The sequence below is a fragment of the Triturus cristatus genome, chromosome 1_2, assembly GCF_964204655.1.
Source record: "Triturus cristatus chromosome 1_2, aTriCri1.1, whole genome shotgun sequence".
NCBI lineage: Eukaryota > Metazoa > Chordata > Amphibia > Caudata > Salamandridae > Triturus > Triturus cristatus.
The window spans coordinates 521,595,088-521,611,149 of NC_140580.1; the positions used below are offsets into that span (position 1 = coordinate 521,595,088).

Sequence of the window (16,062 nt, forward strand, 5' to 3'; positions counted from 1 at the left end):
AAATGTAATCTAATGTTAATTCTTCTTTCTCAATAAAAATCTCACCAAAAATGTTAGCTTCTTTAGCTGGATTCAGCTTTTTATTCATAGGCAATTGCCCAAAAATGTTATCTTTGTTAGACATCACATAATCTATTTTCCCTAACAAATAAAAAACACTACTTAACACACTACATGAAATTCCATACGTAGCTGGTAAATGGTGCTAAGTAACACCTTCAGAAACGGATGCAGGTAATTGCATGCAGACGTAGCAATCCCTAACTTCCATTGTCTTTACGTATTCGTACAACAACTTTGAAAAAACATTGCTAGAAAAATCATTAATTGACCTATCTTTATGTATGTAAATGTTACTAATTCTAGTTGGAACTACTTTCTGTGAACTCTTCTCTATGTTAGTCACATTCTCAGTATGTATTCCAAATGTGTCTATTGTAACTCTAAAAGTAACTAGTAAAGCTAGTACACCCCATAATAGCATTAATAATCCAGTACAGCAGCAACACATTCTACACCATCTTTTCAAGAAGGCACATTTACTTTGATTATTCTCTGTGTTAGCCATTTTACTACTTTGGCAGTGTCTTTTGACTTAGCCTCTTCTACCCCACTACTGAAATTTAGAACCCTAGATTATTTCAAACAGCTAATCTCAGATTTTCTTCTTTTCACTCCTCTCCAAGTGACTCCTTTTGTTCATTCAATTTGGATTTTCATCACTTTTCACTTCTTCTTCAGCAACATCGAATTGTATCAAATCTTCAACAACATCCTGAGCATCCGACTCTTCTCCAATGTCAGTCAAGATAACTTTCAGGATTCCAACAGTTTTCTCCTCAACCACTTCTCGTACGGTCTCCTCTGGATTTCCTTGACTTTCTGCCTCTTCACCTTCAGACAGTGCCACATACGTCCATTCCGGTGACCTATACTTCTGGTTAGGTTTTCTGATTCTCTTGATTTCCTCTGGTTCCTTTGAGACCTTTTGTTTTTCACCTTTTGCTTGATTCTGACTCGACACCTCGTTCACCTGTTCAGCTTTTGATGAATTTACTCGTGTCAGTCTGTATCTTAGCCTCTATATTCTGTTAGGCCAAAGATCTCCCCTTACAACCCTCTTTGGTCTCACTTCTTTATTATTTCTTTCTCCAATCCAAGTTCTCTTTCTCAGAACTCGACCCTCTGATTTCTCATTCTCACTGTCATCTGATTCTGTTTCATTTGCCTCTTGTTCTTCAACAATTTTCTTTCGCTCCACAGTCTTTTCCACCACTGATTGATTGAGATTTCCCTATTTCTGTCCCTCCTCGGGTCTCCGACACGCAATCTTCTTGCTGTCTACTTGTCCCTTCACCTAGCTTATCAGGAATGTTTCCTACACCTCCTCGGGGGTCTTCCGCAACCTGTCCCTCTCTATCTTCTTCTGACCCTGCTTCTTCAGGTGTAATCTCAAGTGGATTTTCAACCTCTTCATCTGATTCAGGAGTAGTCTCTGTGGAATTGCTCTTTTCTCTTCTTTCTTCTCCACTGCTTGTTGGAACTTCAGGCACTCTTACAGAATCCGATCTCTCCCCTGAGACTCTCAATGTTTCTCTTGAAGCCTCTCTTGGAAAGAAAAAAGAATCACCTGACTCTCTTTCTCCTTCACCCCTTTCAGGATTCTTTTTTCTTCTCACTGGTTCAGTTTCTGCATCATCACTAGAATCCGACTCTTCAAAATACTCCTTACCAGTCCCTTCTTTTGGATTTGGAACTCTCAGAGTATGACTCGCATGCACCCAGTTTTTCACACCGGCACACTTTACTGCAGTTGTCGTAGTCAGAATGACTTGTCTTGGCCTTCCCCACCTTGGAACCAAGCAATTTCTTCTTCTGTGTACTTTAATCCTCACCCAGTCTCCTGGACTCAAATCATGAGCTTGCTTCTTCTCAAGTGTAGTAGCGTCTTCTCCAACCTGGTGAAACACAGAATGAACTGCGTCAGCCAGGCCTTTACAGTAATCCAAAATCATGTCCTCAGTTATTGTCATCAACTTGTTGACAGGCACAAATGCATGTCTCATCGCACGTCCCATTAATATCTTGTGCGGACTCAAACCTGTGGTTCTATCTGGAGTAGACCTAATAGTCATTAGCACTAGAGGCAAGACATCAGGCCATTTCATTCCAGTGGCTAAACACATCTTACCAATTCGGTTTTTTATTGTGCCGTTCATCTGTTCAACGACGCCAGAAGCCTCTGGTCTGTATGCACAATGTAGCTTCTGCTGTATGCTCAATGCTTCACAAATTAAACCCATGAGCTCATTGTAGAAGTGTCCACCTCTGTCAGACTCAATTGTCACTGGGAACCCGTACCTAGGAATCAACTCTCTTAACAGTAACTTTGCAACTGTTATTCCATCATTCCTCCTAGTTGGATAGGCCTCCACCCATCTTGAGAACAAACAGACTACCACTAGAACATACCTCAATCTGTTCACTTGGGGCATTTCAATGAAATCTATTTGCATTCTGGTAAAAGGACCTCCTTCTCTGCCTATTGTTCCCAGGCTCACCACTGTCTTTTTTCCAGTATTGAACTGCTGACAAATCCAACATCTCTGACAGATGCTCTCTGCAATTAACCTGAACTTTGCATTGTACCAGGTTTGCTTGAATGACCTAATCATTGCGTCCCTCCCCAGATGTCCCTGGCCATGATACATTCTTGCCATTGTCTACAACATGGAATTGGGCATGACTGGTCTACCATCTCTATAGATCCAAACATGATCTGTCTCTCTTGGGGCACAACCTGCCTTAATCCAATCTCTCATTTCCTCATCTCCTGCCTCATCCTGCAACTGTTTCACTTCATCCCACGTTTCTAGGACATTAGTAAACATCACAGAACAAAAAGACATCTCCCTTTCTCGTGCCGTATTAATCGAATGATTGTTCTTTGCACAATACTGTGCTATGTCATTGGCAAAACGATTACCAAGAGTAACAAAATCATCTCCTTGTCCATGAGCAGCACATTTTACAACTGCTAGCTCTTTAGGCAGCTGTATCGCCTCAAGCAATTTTCCAATCACATCAGCATTCTTTATTGGAGTCCCACTCGACGTCAAGAAACCTCTCTGTAGCCAAAGCTGGCCAAAATCATGAACGACTCCAAATCCGTACTGACTATCAGTCATCACCGTCACTCTCAAATTCTTCCCAATCTTGCAAGCTTTCGTCAATGCCACCAATTCAGCCACTTGAGCAGATCTTACTCCTTTCGAAGACGAAGCTTCCATAACTTCTGAAACCTTGCACACTGCATATGCCGCACTCAGCACACCATCATCAGTTAACCATCCTCTGCTACCAGGAAACTGCTGCAGATCGGCGCATATAAATTCTCCCTACTTCCACGGACAGAGTAAACCTACAGTCACACGCACATACACTCATCATACGCTAGGGCCCATCACACTAAAATTCACACTATTACTCTATCCACACTAAATATAGGAGAGAAACCTAAACCAATCTGCATCTAAAACGAGGTCAATGCGACCATAAAGTTATTGTCCTGAGTCATGATTTTTAAACATAGGAAACAACATTAGAAACTCAATAAATGACAAAGAAATAACCACCCGACACTGGAATTCAAACAAATGGTTGTTTATCTAAATTAGTTCAAATGAAAGTCAATCCATAGCAAGATCATTATTCTCATAGTTACCTATTCTAGCTAAATGGGTCAGGATAGGTCTCTCAATAAAGTCTCTCGAGCTGCCGTCCTCAGCATAAGTTCAGGAAGAAGTGGCCTAAAAAATCCGTATGCAATGACCCAGACCCTCTCTAGTCTAATATATTTATAACAAAACTATCGGAATAAAAGTTACAAACAAATTCTGAATATCCGTTGAGCCGCTGAGCAGAGCGAGCAGGAAAAGATGTCACTTGGTAACATTTAGAAAACCTCCGCTCAGGAAAAAATCACAAAAATAAAAACACGGAAGAAGGAAACTCGAGTTTGCAAGTGATACATTTATGAATGCTCTTCCTTGGTACCATAGCAGAGCCACCGCAGGTTTATCTTTGTCCATTGTGGCTTCATTCTTCTCCAAGGACAATTGGAAACATGCCCAGAGCTGCTGTCCTCACGGAAACTTTTAATTCAGACAGAGGCTACGGTCAGGTGACTTTCAACCATGTTCAGCAAGGCCTCTCGTCACATCTCAATCACTCGAGCGCAGGCTGTAAATAGCAGCCATCTTTGTTTAGGCCAAAACGGACCATCTTAATCAAAAGAAACACAAAACAACGTTACCACATCATAATGATTATACAGTGTTAATCCCCACTAATACCCTTATGTGTATGTAATTACCTAGCCGTCTGCAACACAAAGAAGCATTAGCACACGTTAATTTAAAAGCACAAACTCAAAACAAATAGCACTTTTGCGACACCCATTTAATTAAATTGCACATTATTATATAAGCAACATATATGCATTCCCACGTGTAGTTTCTCTCATTAGTAATGTTGGTTAAACTAGACTTTTAACAAAACCAATAATTAGTAATTATAAATTAGTAATTTTAATCATAACATGTAAACAAAACTGGAGCTTAAAACTCAATAAATTTTCAACAGAAAACTCTGCTCCAGCACCAGCACTACACTTCCCGAGCCTGTCCGCATGCACACCTGCCATGTAGACCAACAGTGAGCATCTGGACCTGTGACCTGGTCGTTTGAAGGAACATGGCCTAGAAAGATCACTGAAACCTATGTATGTGTTTCATCTTATGTCAACTGTTTCAGAGCAGCATTGAGTCTCCCATTGAATCTAACCCCTTCATGTTGTTTTCACGGAGTGGAGCTCACAGTGCTGAACACAGAATCATTGAACCATGGTGCTACAACACAGTTTCTGAGATATTTTGGTTAGATTTGTTGTCCTCTTATTCTGTGTTCCACAGCTCATAGTTTGCCTCATCTCTTACAGTGAGTGTCCCTGTGTATGTTCTGCTTCTGGCAGTGAAATATCTTAAACGTGGCCAGTGGTTACACCAGTGCTATGCCTCTCTAACAATCCTCTATCAATCCACTTGTAATATTAAGGGTATCTAGCACAGCGTGAAATTGAGATTCAGTCATCGTGTACATTCTGTAGACTGTGCCATTACTTTTGCCAGGGCATGGCTAGGGGAATAGTGTTAGGAGAGCGACTGAGAGGCAACTCCCAGATCCTTTCAAGAAACCCAGGGTTTCCTTCTTTTAAGTGAACCTGTGCATGTGTACCTAAAGTTTTAGATGCCAAATGGTTACGTACAACAACGTAGGAAAAATCCTAGTTTGGGGATGTGTACTTTTTTTACATTTTTTGTAATGTATTGCTTTTTTATTGTTTCAATGATTTACTTTTCGGAATGCTTATTTCCTGTCCTGATTTTTTTTTGGGGGGGGGGGGAATACTCTAGGTTGTTCAGAAATCAAAAGCATTTTCAAGGTGATGAGTAAATGGAACCAGTGTTCTCGAAGTCCTATGCGTCTGGGGATCTTCCTACAAGGAAAGCTACAAGTTGATTTGCTTGCTGTGCTCAGGAACTAAAGAACTGTCGCTGAGAACTACAGAATTATCTGAATTTAGCCTGTGAGTATCTATCTCTCTCTGCTTTCTGAATGATCCTGTCACAGTATTTGACCTGTTAGAAGAAAGATTTGACACTCTGTTTACCGAACTTAAGAATGACAAATCTTTTTTGATAACAATTTTTGATGTGTTTGGCATAACATAAGAAACAGTGGAGTGCTTTACATAAAACATTTTCATTTTAGCAGGAATATATCAATCAAAGGTTGCTGTATCTAGAGCAGGAGTACATCAAAAACTGGATGCTGTTTATGGAGCAGTGATATTTTAAATTTAAAGTGCTGTATGTAGAGCAGGAGTATATCAAATGGTGCGCTGTATTTGAAATAGTATATCAAACACAGGGTGGTGTATGTGGAGCAGGAATATATCAGTCAAGTGGTGTTGTGTAGTTTGCATCATCCTGCTCTGTTGACAGGTGTCATGGAGTGTAGTGATGCCTTTATGCTGTAGGATGTAATGTAGAACCTGGTTCATGTTGAAGTGGTTTTTTAGGTCTCGCCTAGGCAGCGCGCATGCGTTGCTCTAGGAAATGAACTTTTGAAATCGGTCTGCCCCTTTTCAATCACACTCGTGCTTGTGCTGGCATCCACCTTGCGGGAGCAAGCAGCGGCGCGCGTGCTAATTGAAAACATATGGCTCTCACGCCGCCGCTGCTCGCTCCCGCAATGCCAGCACAAGCATGAGTGCTTGAAAACAGCTGTTTTCATTTGGCTTTTTTTCCCCCTTCTCAACTGCTTTTTTTCTTGCCGTCGCTTTCGGTGCTGAACGTGGTTCATTGAAACTTTGAACGTGTTTGCGTTTAAACTTCAGAGGAAGTGTTTGCATTTGTCTGCTATTATTTTTGTTTTGTACTCAAATACAAATGCGCACTGCTTTTAATCATTTTGCACTAAAATACAAAAGTGCACCGCTTTTAATCATTAGGCTTGTTCTTTTGTCTTAAGCACTCCATGAGAGTGCTTGTGTCTTCCGGCTGTCTCTCTAGTATGCTTTTCTTTCCAGCTCCATGCTCCATGTTGCTCTCTTTCATCTGTGTGCTTTCTCCCATCCCGCACATTGATGCGCTCATGCTTGTATTTTTCTCACCCTCATTTCTTTATTGCCCATTGGCTTCTCCCCACTCAGCTTCATATTGTTCATGCTTTCTGTCTCTCTCGCCTATTTGCTTTCCTCACCTCCGAGCTGCATATTGAGTTATTTCATTTGTTTGCTTTTCCCCACCCCCACCATTGCACAGTGGCGTAACACATGCCCCCACAGACCCCGTGGTGCGGGGGGACCCCAAGGTCCAGGGGGCCCCCTCAGCACAGTCCTCCAGCAGGAGAGCTCCTGCTTGAGTTCGGAGGGGGCCCACTCCACGTACCTTGCAAGGGGGCCTCCTCAAGTTTCGTTACACCACTGCCCCTGCACTTGTGTAGCTTTACCTCAATCTCACCTCCTGTGTTGCTTGCACCTCCCCTCTTCCCCCTGTGTTGCTTCACCCTCGTGTTTCCTTCACCACCCCTTATTGCTTCCCCGACATGCCTTCAAAATAAAAATGACTTTGTGTGTTTTTTTCTTTTTTCTTTCTGATCCAACACATGGTTTAACAAGCATTTACAATGCAATGGTCTCGGCATTGGTAAAGTTAGAGCTATTGGCATTGCTCTTGACATTGTTTTTGTTTATGTTTTTGTTTTTAAAACATTTAAAGAAACGGCATTGTCATGAGCAATGCCAATAGCTCTAACTTTAACAATGCCGAGACCGTTGCATTGTAAATGTTTTTTTTTGTATGTTTTTAAAACATTTAAAGAAACGGCATTGTTATTTACAATGTCAATAGCTTAATCACTCTCAAAAGCGAGATTTATTATGCGAGCATTATTTGGGAAGTTTAGCAAATCCATAAATATGAGGAAAACGCTGCAGCATCGCAAAATGCCAGTGGCCCAGACTAATATGCATGATTAGTATTTGGATCCCATGCCCATTCCTTCTTTGTCCTCTCTGCTGAAACTGCTGCCTGAAGTGTCAAATTTTATTAATACTAAACAAAAATCGCACTACCGTGCCAGGGCCAGACTTGGCGTTGATAATGATTGTTTGAAAAGGGAACTTTGAAAGGATACGAACTTGACCAATTCTGGTTTCAAAATATAAGAGAACACTGTAGAGGCATGCGTCTACCGACTGTTATATATAATTTGAGATATATTTCTTAATCTGTCGAGTTCAGCCACTGCATGATTATATTGTCTCTTTTTGAAACTCATGAGCAGTAACATTGTCGTGGTGTCACTAGGGCTTCAAGTGGATGCTTTCTCAATATTATATACAAGCCGCAGTTACTGCTAATTTATCTTATGCAACTAACAACGATTGACAAAGCCAATAGTCCTAACTTGTTGTAGGTATCATGTTACTTGCTGTATCATTATGCCTGGATGCAATGACAAAAGAGACAGCAAAAGGTGAGGAGGGCAGACAGGTGAGGGGGGCAGGCTGAGGACAGTTAGTGACTAGGGCAGGCAGAACCAGGGCAGATGTGAGGAGTTAAGAGGTGGGCATAATGAAGCCAAACAGGTGTGCAGGAGAGGAAGAGGTTAGGGCAGGGTTGAGGGAAGTGAGAGGTAGGCAGAGAGAAGGCAAACAAGTGAGTGACATAGGGAGAGGCAAGGTCAGACAGAGGCGAGGACAGGCAGGTGAGAGCTCCAGAGGGCAGAACAGGTGGGCACAGTAAGAGCACGAAGGTGATGGCAGCCTGGGAGTGGGCACCGCGAGGGTAAAAGTGGGGACATGCAGAGGCAAGGACACAGGTGACGCCAGTCTTAGGTGGGCACACGGTAAGAGGACGCACCCCAGGCGAGGACCCTCAAAGGTGGGGACATACATAGGACAGGGCAGAGGTTAGGACAGGGCAGGCAGAGGTCAGCGCAACGAGGGCAGACAGGTAAGACCGACCAGAGGTGAGAACAAACGCGGCACTGGCATGTATGGGCGCGGATGCCACCATGCCATGCTGCACTGGGGATCACGCCGAGGAACTTACCAGGACCAGTCAGGGAGGTCGGGCAGTGCCCAGCTCCGAAAAGCAAGGGCCTCGTGAGGGGGTGCGAAGGGTGTGTGTCTGTCCGCAGCCCCTTGGCTTCCTGGGGTGTTTACACACAAGGCGCAGTGTGTGCCCAACTGACTCAAACTTCATCACAAGTAAAGCCCAGAGGGGTGTCCGCTTTCAGCCATGATCAGCCCAGAAACTAGAGCCGACGGGGCCCCGCCCCCAAGCCAGCAGAGGGGCAGCATGGGGGGCAAGGCAACACGGGACAAGAAGAGGGGCTCCAGGAAGAAGAGGAGGAGCCGATATAAAGAGAGAAAGAGGGGATTGGGGGGGGGGTCAGAGGGTGGCGAGGTAGGGAGGAGGAAACGTGGGCGGGACTTAGGAGAAGGAAATAGGGGGAGAAAGAGGATTGGATGGGAGACGGTGAGGGCAGAGGATGGGGACATGCAGGAAGGATAATAAACGAGGGGAAAGAGACTCGAGTAAGGGGAGAGAAAAGGAGGAGGCGGGAAGTAGAATAGAAGAGAGATGGGAGGATAGAGTTGACGTTGAAATAGAAGGAGAGGCAAGGCGGAAGAAAAAGAGGAAGCAGGGTCAAGGGGAGAAGGGGCAGTGACGTAACATAAGCCCACACAGACAGGGGTCCCCCTCCAGCCCTGGCAGGCCCCTGGAAAGAGAGCTCCCCCACCATGTACCTTGCAGGGGACCAGGCGGGCAAAAAACGCAACAAAAGCCTCGTTAACGAGTAAATGGTCTTTTAAAGACCTGTGAAGTACTCGGGTCCGGCTGCAATTAGACGGACGCCAGCCCGCGAGGCTCTCTCAGCCGGGCTGATACACATGACGGGGGGGGAGGGGGGACTGAAGCCCGGTGAGGCCAATGGGTGTTGCGCACCTGCAGGGGACCCACCCTCAAGTTTAGTTACGCCACTGGAGGGGGGGGGGAAGGGAGATTGGGGGTGGGTAGAGAAACACTGGTTGCGGGTTATTGTGGGAAGCAGGCCTGGTGAACACTGCTGCGCTGGGGATACAGTCATACATACCATGTGTGCGGTTTATTTTACTCTGGCAAAGCTTATTCGGACTTCAATCCTTCTGAAGTCGGGGACTCGGGTACTGTTACAACGGGTAATGGCAAGTACTAGGAACGCAGGTCATTTACAGTGCTTCAAGATGCATAGGTCTTGTGGTTTAAATTATTGTATCATTTGTGAGACCAACTGGAAAGTCTCCACAGCTTTTTAGAACGGTTCACGGCTGCTATGATTTTCTGACACGAAGGGGGAGCGGACGAGCACACGACTGGATTTAGTGGGTCCCTTTTCTAAATCGACGGATGAGTCTCCGAAGTAGGTTGTACCATGTCCTTTTCGAGAGTGACGCGGCGGGCAGCCTGGAGGTTAACAGCGTCAAACAAGGAGATCAGGTGAGGGAGCAACGCCGGGACACCACCGCCTTTCTCCGAGGCAGAGCAGAAATGCCTCGGAGAAAGGCAGCGTCCTTTTCGGATTCGGGCGTGTTTTGCTGTTGTCTCCTCCCTGAGACTTTTCGCAAAAAACACGCCCCCGATCCGAAAAGGACGGGGCCTAAATGGAGTGACTGACCTCTTCTCCAGTGGCTGGCCAGCATTCAAGAGGCCAGCCAATGGAGAACAGGGGAGAAGAGGGGCGGGTGCAAGCCCCTCTTCTCCAAGTCATTAATTCTCGCGAGCGAGACTGCGCAAGCGCAGCCTTCGCTAGCCGAGACCTAAAAAAGGAAATAAAAGCACCCTCATCATTTTTTAGGCATACACGTGTCGTACATGGTGCGCACACTACAAAATGTCCCATAATCCCGTCATAGCCTTTAATTTATTCTTTGTAAGCCATGTTGCACAGCATCAGAGATGCTGTACCACATCACTAAAAAACAATGGCAAAGCTAAAAGGTCCCAAAGGCGAGACCTATTGGCTTTGCCAATGCTTGTTGACTGGAAGCTGTGCCAAACCGCTCTTAGCCAGTGGGCTATTATGCTTGAATTAAACTTCTACAAGAAACTCAACTTTGCCTGCTGTTTGTCTGCTGTTTGTATTAATGTAAAATGCCGATTATTGAGAATCGAATCAGCCCACTGTGAGAAGGCACCTTTTGTGCACTGAAGCTTTAAAAGTTTTGACGTTACAGCTAACCCCTGGCGTGCAGTGAGCACTGGGAACAGTGAACAAGGAGATGGACTTTTGGTATGCTAGATTTCGGCCAAATGCTATCTTTCTACAGGTACTGTGTGTTTTGAATACGTAATATGAGGTTTCCTTACCTCTTTGACGCTGCGGGCGATTGAGGAACAGAGTAGAGCTTGTGCGCGCGCAAAGGTGGTGTATTCGCTTAGTGCTGAAGAGGTGGATGCGTTTCAGCTGGAGCGCACTCAGGAAGGCATGACGGCACAGCGTTAATGTGAAGCGTGGCAGGTATTTTGGGGAAAGTTTATCAATCAAAGCTTACGCACATTACAACAGTGAGGCGCACCCTTGTCATCAAATTGATCTGGCACGTCGAAGTCAGTGACGTGCATGCTTGAATTAATCTATGTGTCAGATTCATGACGCACATACTTTTAGTTCAAAGGTGCACACTTTTACCGGATTCTCAGTTTGCGTGTTTCATCAGAGAACAATTCACAAAACATTTCAAGGTATTTTTTTTTAGATTTGGAAAAATATATACTAACTCAAGATTTAATATTATTTCAAACAGCAAGGTACTTGGTGTATTATAGGATGACAGCACATTTGAAGGAGTTGGTGAAATACCAGTTAGTTCTAAAATACTATGGCTAATGCTCAGATGTTCAATCAGCCAACATTATTTTTAGAAACACCAGGTTAAACCGCCTTTAATTTGGAAAAAATGGTTTAAAACTTTTGAAAATTACCTGGTAGCAATTGATGAGAAAGCATTCTCAGCAGACAAGAAATTAGACTTGTATTTCAGTTTTTTTTAGTAAAGCTGCTATTGAGATTTTTGAAAACTTATAACATATTCCTGCGCTACAAAGTGAAAATGTACCACGGGATGCATTTGAAATGGCAGTAGCTAGACTGGAAAAGCACTTTATCGAGGAGTCCAGTATTATGATAGAACGCCATAGCTTCTACAAAAGAAAACAATTTGGGGAATAGTCGGTGGAGGAGTACGTTGCAGCTTTAAGGGTGTTAGCTGCAAATTGTGACGTGTATATAAAGGACCAATTTGTTTTCAACTGTGAATCGGAAAAAAATCATGAAAGGCTCTTGGTATGTCGAAATCCTAAGATATCGGAGGTTTTAGATATTGCCAAAGGCAAATTTAACATTGGAGGAGGTTAAGGCAGGCTTACCAGTTTGCACTGTTCAAATTGAACGGGAATGATGACGAAAGTGAGGAGTTTTTGATCTAATCTTACCTGTTTCAGATGTGGTTCTAAATCTCATCCAAGCAATAAGCCTATGTGTCCAGCACTTAAAAGAAAATGTGCTAAAGTTAACCAAGTAGATATTTTCCAATCGGTCTGGAGAAGTACAACATTCAGTGGTGGCTCTACAGTCAATACTGTGGAAGATGTAAAGGATAGTTTAGAAAATGTAATTCTTAATTCACATACTAACGAGGAGTATTATAATATTTATGATATTAATGCTGGGTTTAAGGCACCCCTGGATCTGGTACAGATAGGGGATATAGCCATTGACATAATGGCTGATTCCGGTTGTCCGATTACTATACTCTCTGAAGTAAATTTTAATGACAAGTGGAAACACATCGATTTGATTGACACTGATATGAACCCAAAAAGCTTGTGGCTATTTTAATATAGGTATGTTAGGGTATTTTGACGACAAGCTAGAATTTCAGGGACGCATTATGCAAACCAAAATATATGTGGCGATACGCTGTAAGGATATTGTTGGGTGGCATGATTTAGGCAAACTTGCTGTGATGCTGTGTCTCGGTACAGATTGTCCCATTGTTTTACGTGATGTGACGTTGGTTCATGTGGATGTGAAACAGTCTAACGTGAAAATAATTTTTGAAAAATATAGTGTAGTATTTGCAGATAAAGTGGGACAGGTAAGGTTTTTCCCACCGTATTAAGCTTTAAAAAAGGGGATGTTCCTATCCACTACTAAGTTCTTACCGTACCTTTGGGTGTGCAACAACAATTTAAATAGCATCTGGACATGTTGTGTGCTGAACGTTTTATTGAATCTACAAACAGTGCAGAGTGGATTTTGGCTGTTATAGCTTTAAAATTAAAATGATGACTTGCGCTCATGTGCCGTTTTGATATCATTAAAAGAATATTGTGGTAGATTGCCACCGCCTGCCAAGAATTCAGGAGTTGCTGGCTGCAGTTAATGGAGCCAGATATTTTTTCAGTAATTGATCTCAAATCGGCATATCGCCAGGTGATTCTGGAAGAAGAGTCACGTGACCTGACAGCTTTTGTTATACAATTTGGAGTGTTCATGTTTCCCAGACATCCATTTGGGTTGGCCTCAGCGGCCAGCATGTTCCAGAAGTTGGTATGTAATGATGCGTTTATGATGTAGGACGGAATGTAGAACGTGGTTCATGCTGTAACCGTCTTTTGAGCCGAAGGCTGCGCAATACCACTCCTCACCAGTGGTCTGTTATGCTTGAATTAAACTTCTACAAGAAACTCAACTTTGCCTGCCGTTTGTATTTACTTTACATATAAAACATAGTTTGCTGTATCTTGAACAGGATTATATTAAACACAAGGTCTTGTATGTAGAGCAGGAGTATATCAGGTAAGCGGTGCTATGTGTAGAGCAGGAGTATATCAAATACGAGATGCTGTATGTAGAGCAGTGTGGTATGTCTAGTCCGGTGGAAACCAGATGACTGGAACCAGTGTGTAATGGGGCTGTAACATCACGACAATACTAGTTGTTGAAGTAGGCGGGGTCTATTGGAAACAATGTTCCCAATCTTTTTTTTTTATTTCAAAGTAACAGTTCCCGTGCATTTGTAAAAATAATAGACCATTCCAGAACTGTGAATGTTGACCTTCAACATTGTACCTGTGAGCACAGCTCCCATATTCTTTCTTTTTTTTTTTTTTTTTTTGCACTTCCACCTCTGGACAGTACTCTGTGCAGTTATTTTTGAATATTTAAATTGCACGTATTGACCGTTTGAGACAAAGGAATGCACAGTGGCTGCCCTAGAAGTGCACAAGCATGGGTTAGAACCTAGATGTCCAGGTTTCTGTGCCCCGTATGCTTCCGGTTCCTTGGATTTGACAAACAGAAAATAATCTGCTAACATGATACAGCACGTGAGCTTGTTTCTGTCACTTCCAGGATTAAAGGATTGCGCCATCACGTCTGCCACCTAGCAGAGGTGCTTGGAGAGGAGGATTATTCTGTCTTGTCAATAATGTTAATGAGTTGAAGAAAAGAATGTTGAGTTTATCTTTGAACCACATTATGTCTCCGTGATGAATAGCTATAGACATTGCTTCTGTCCCCACATGTTGCAAAAGGTTCAATAAGAACAAGCATTTGCGATGCAATAGGTCTCGCATTTACGCAAGTTTAAGCTATTGACATTGTAAATGACAATGCGTTTTATTTATGTTTCAAAAACCAAAACATAAATAAAAGGCATTGTCATTTACAATGCCAATAGCTCAAACTCATGTAAATGCGAGACCTGTTGCATTGCAAATGCTTGTTTGCCTGTGCTACACCGAACTGATGCGGACCGCGCTGCAAATTAATTAAATAAAGTAGCGCGACCACTAAAGTGAAAGCGGACCGCGCTGGAGTAAGGAAAGACCATTAAAGAAAATAGTGCTCACCCCCTAAATAACGGAGACCGTGTAATGAGCCAAGTAAAAGGTTCAGTCGTTATGGGAGGTAACAAATGGAGACAAGGTGGTACCCAGGAGGGATTAACAAGCCTCATAATGAATCTGAATTCAGCTTTTATGAAGGACAATGACACCAGCCAATTAAAAATATGGGCGGAGAGTGGGCGGGGCTTTCTTTGCATACTCTATTACAGCATGCCTCGCAGAGTGAGCAATGCATGCGCGCTGCCACTAGGCTCAACCTAAAAATAGTTTTAGACCGTAACAGTTTTGCAATTTTTGGGCATGAGTAACTTTGTGCTACTGTTAGATGAAAACAAACACCTGGCAGGATTGAAATGAGGACTGTTCTAGCGTGCACGTGAGCAAACAACAAATGTTAGAAGGAGGGAAAGGGTAAATTGCAATGCCTCCTGAAAGCTGTGGGTCAGGTGCAGAAATTCCTGCGTTTTTAAAATACTTTATTTATTGTTTCCTGACGCATGATTAAAGCTTTGGCAAAGCGTTTGAGCTCACGTGTCACGCAGCCTTGTGTCAAGTTAACCATTCCCATTTATTTGAAATTGCGTCATACATTACCAGTTGTTGCAGGCATAAGGCAAAACAGATAGTTTGAATAGTGTGTTGCTTGCAAATAAATCTCATTCTTGTATGCTCTTTGCTTCAGTGTTAATTTTGCGCGAGCAGGGTTACAGCAACCTGATTTTGAAAACTCTGTTTTAAGTCTCCTGGTTTCAAATCTCTTAGAGTCTCTGCCTTTACTTTAATGTTCATCTGCCTTCAATAGTGTTGGTGCTTTGTCACCAAAAGAGGAGCTACCCGATGATGCATGGATGGTATTTAGGGCCAGAAGCTGGCACCTGTGTTTGCCCTTGGTACCCCCGGCACTGTCCTTGCTACTATCGTTTTAAGGGTAAGGCAGTCAGTGTCAGAAACAGAAGATGAATAGGACTCTGAGATGATCACTTTCTGTAGTTACCCATGGATGTCGATTCACCAGAATGCCAGCGAAAGTGACCTCGCATTTGACCCCAGTGACATCACAGTAAGTGTCATCCCCTGACACTGTCCTTGCTACTATGGTTTTAAGGGTAAGGCAGTCAGGGGCAGAAACGCTGTATAAATGCAAACCCTTCCCTCTTCTATCTCTCCACTATCCTTTTCAATCCCAATAACAGACTAACATGTCCACCGCTCAAATTAATTTATTATTTCCCTATACTAATTCAACACTGTGTTTCTATTTGGGTTCTGGAGTAGCGTTCTACTTTCCGAAAAAGCGCTTTGACGCCTAGTCAGGAGTAGTAAGTGCTATATGAATGCAATTGCAATTCACATATTTTCCATCATATCGCCCTCTCATTCTATCATCTCTGAATCAGACGGGTTCTCTCTCTTCTTTTTAATTTCTCTGAATGCCCTTCGTTCTCATTTGAGTCCAGGATATGCCTTTTACTTCCGCCTTCATCACTATAATTTGCTCACGTTTCTCTCTCCCTGTTTCACGCTAACCTGCATA

The 16,062-nt window shown here is 43.2% G+C and overlaps 1 protein-coding gene across 4 annotated transcripts in view; it reads left to right on the forward strand.

Annotated features, from left to right (window-relative positions):
* The window catches only part of DNMBP (dynamin binding protein), a 483,425-nt gene that overhangs the window by 44,204 nt on the left and 423,159 nt on the right, over positions 1 to 16,062 (forward strand). For 2 of the 4 annotated variants that reach the window (XM_085606286.1, XM_085606284.1), the window contains exon 2: positions 5,475 to 5,647. The exons of the other annotated variants lie outside the window; for them this stretch is intronic. The gene's annotated coding sequence lies outside the window, so the exon portion shown is untranslated. The remainder of the gene's footprint in view (positions 1 to 5,474; positions 5,648 to 16,062) is intronic. 4 annotated transcript variants of the gene reach the window in all.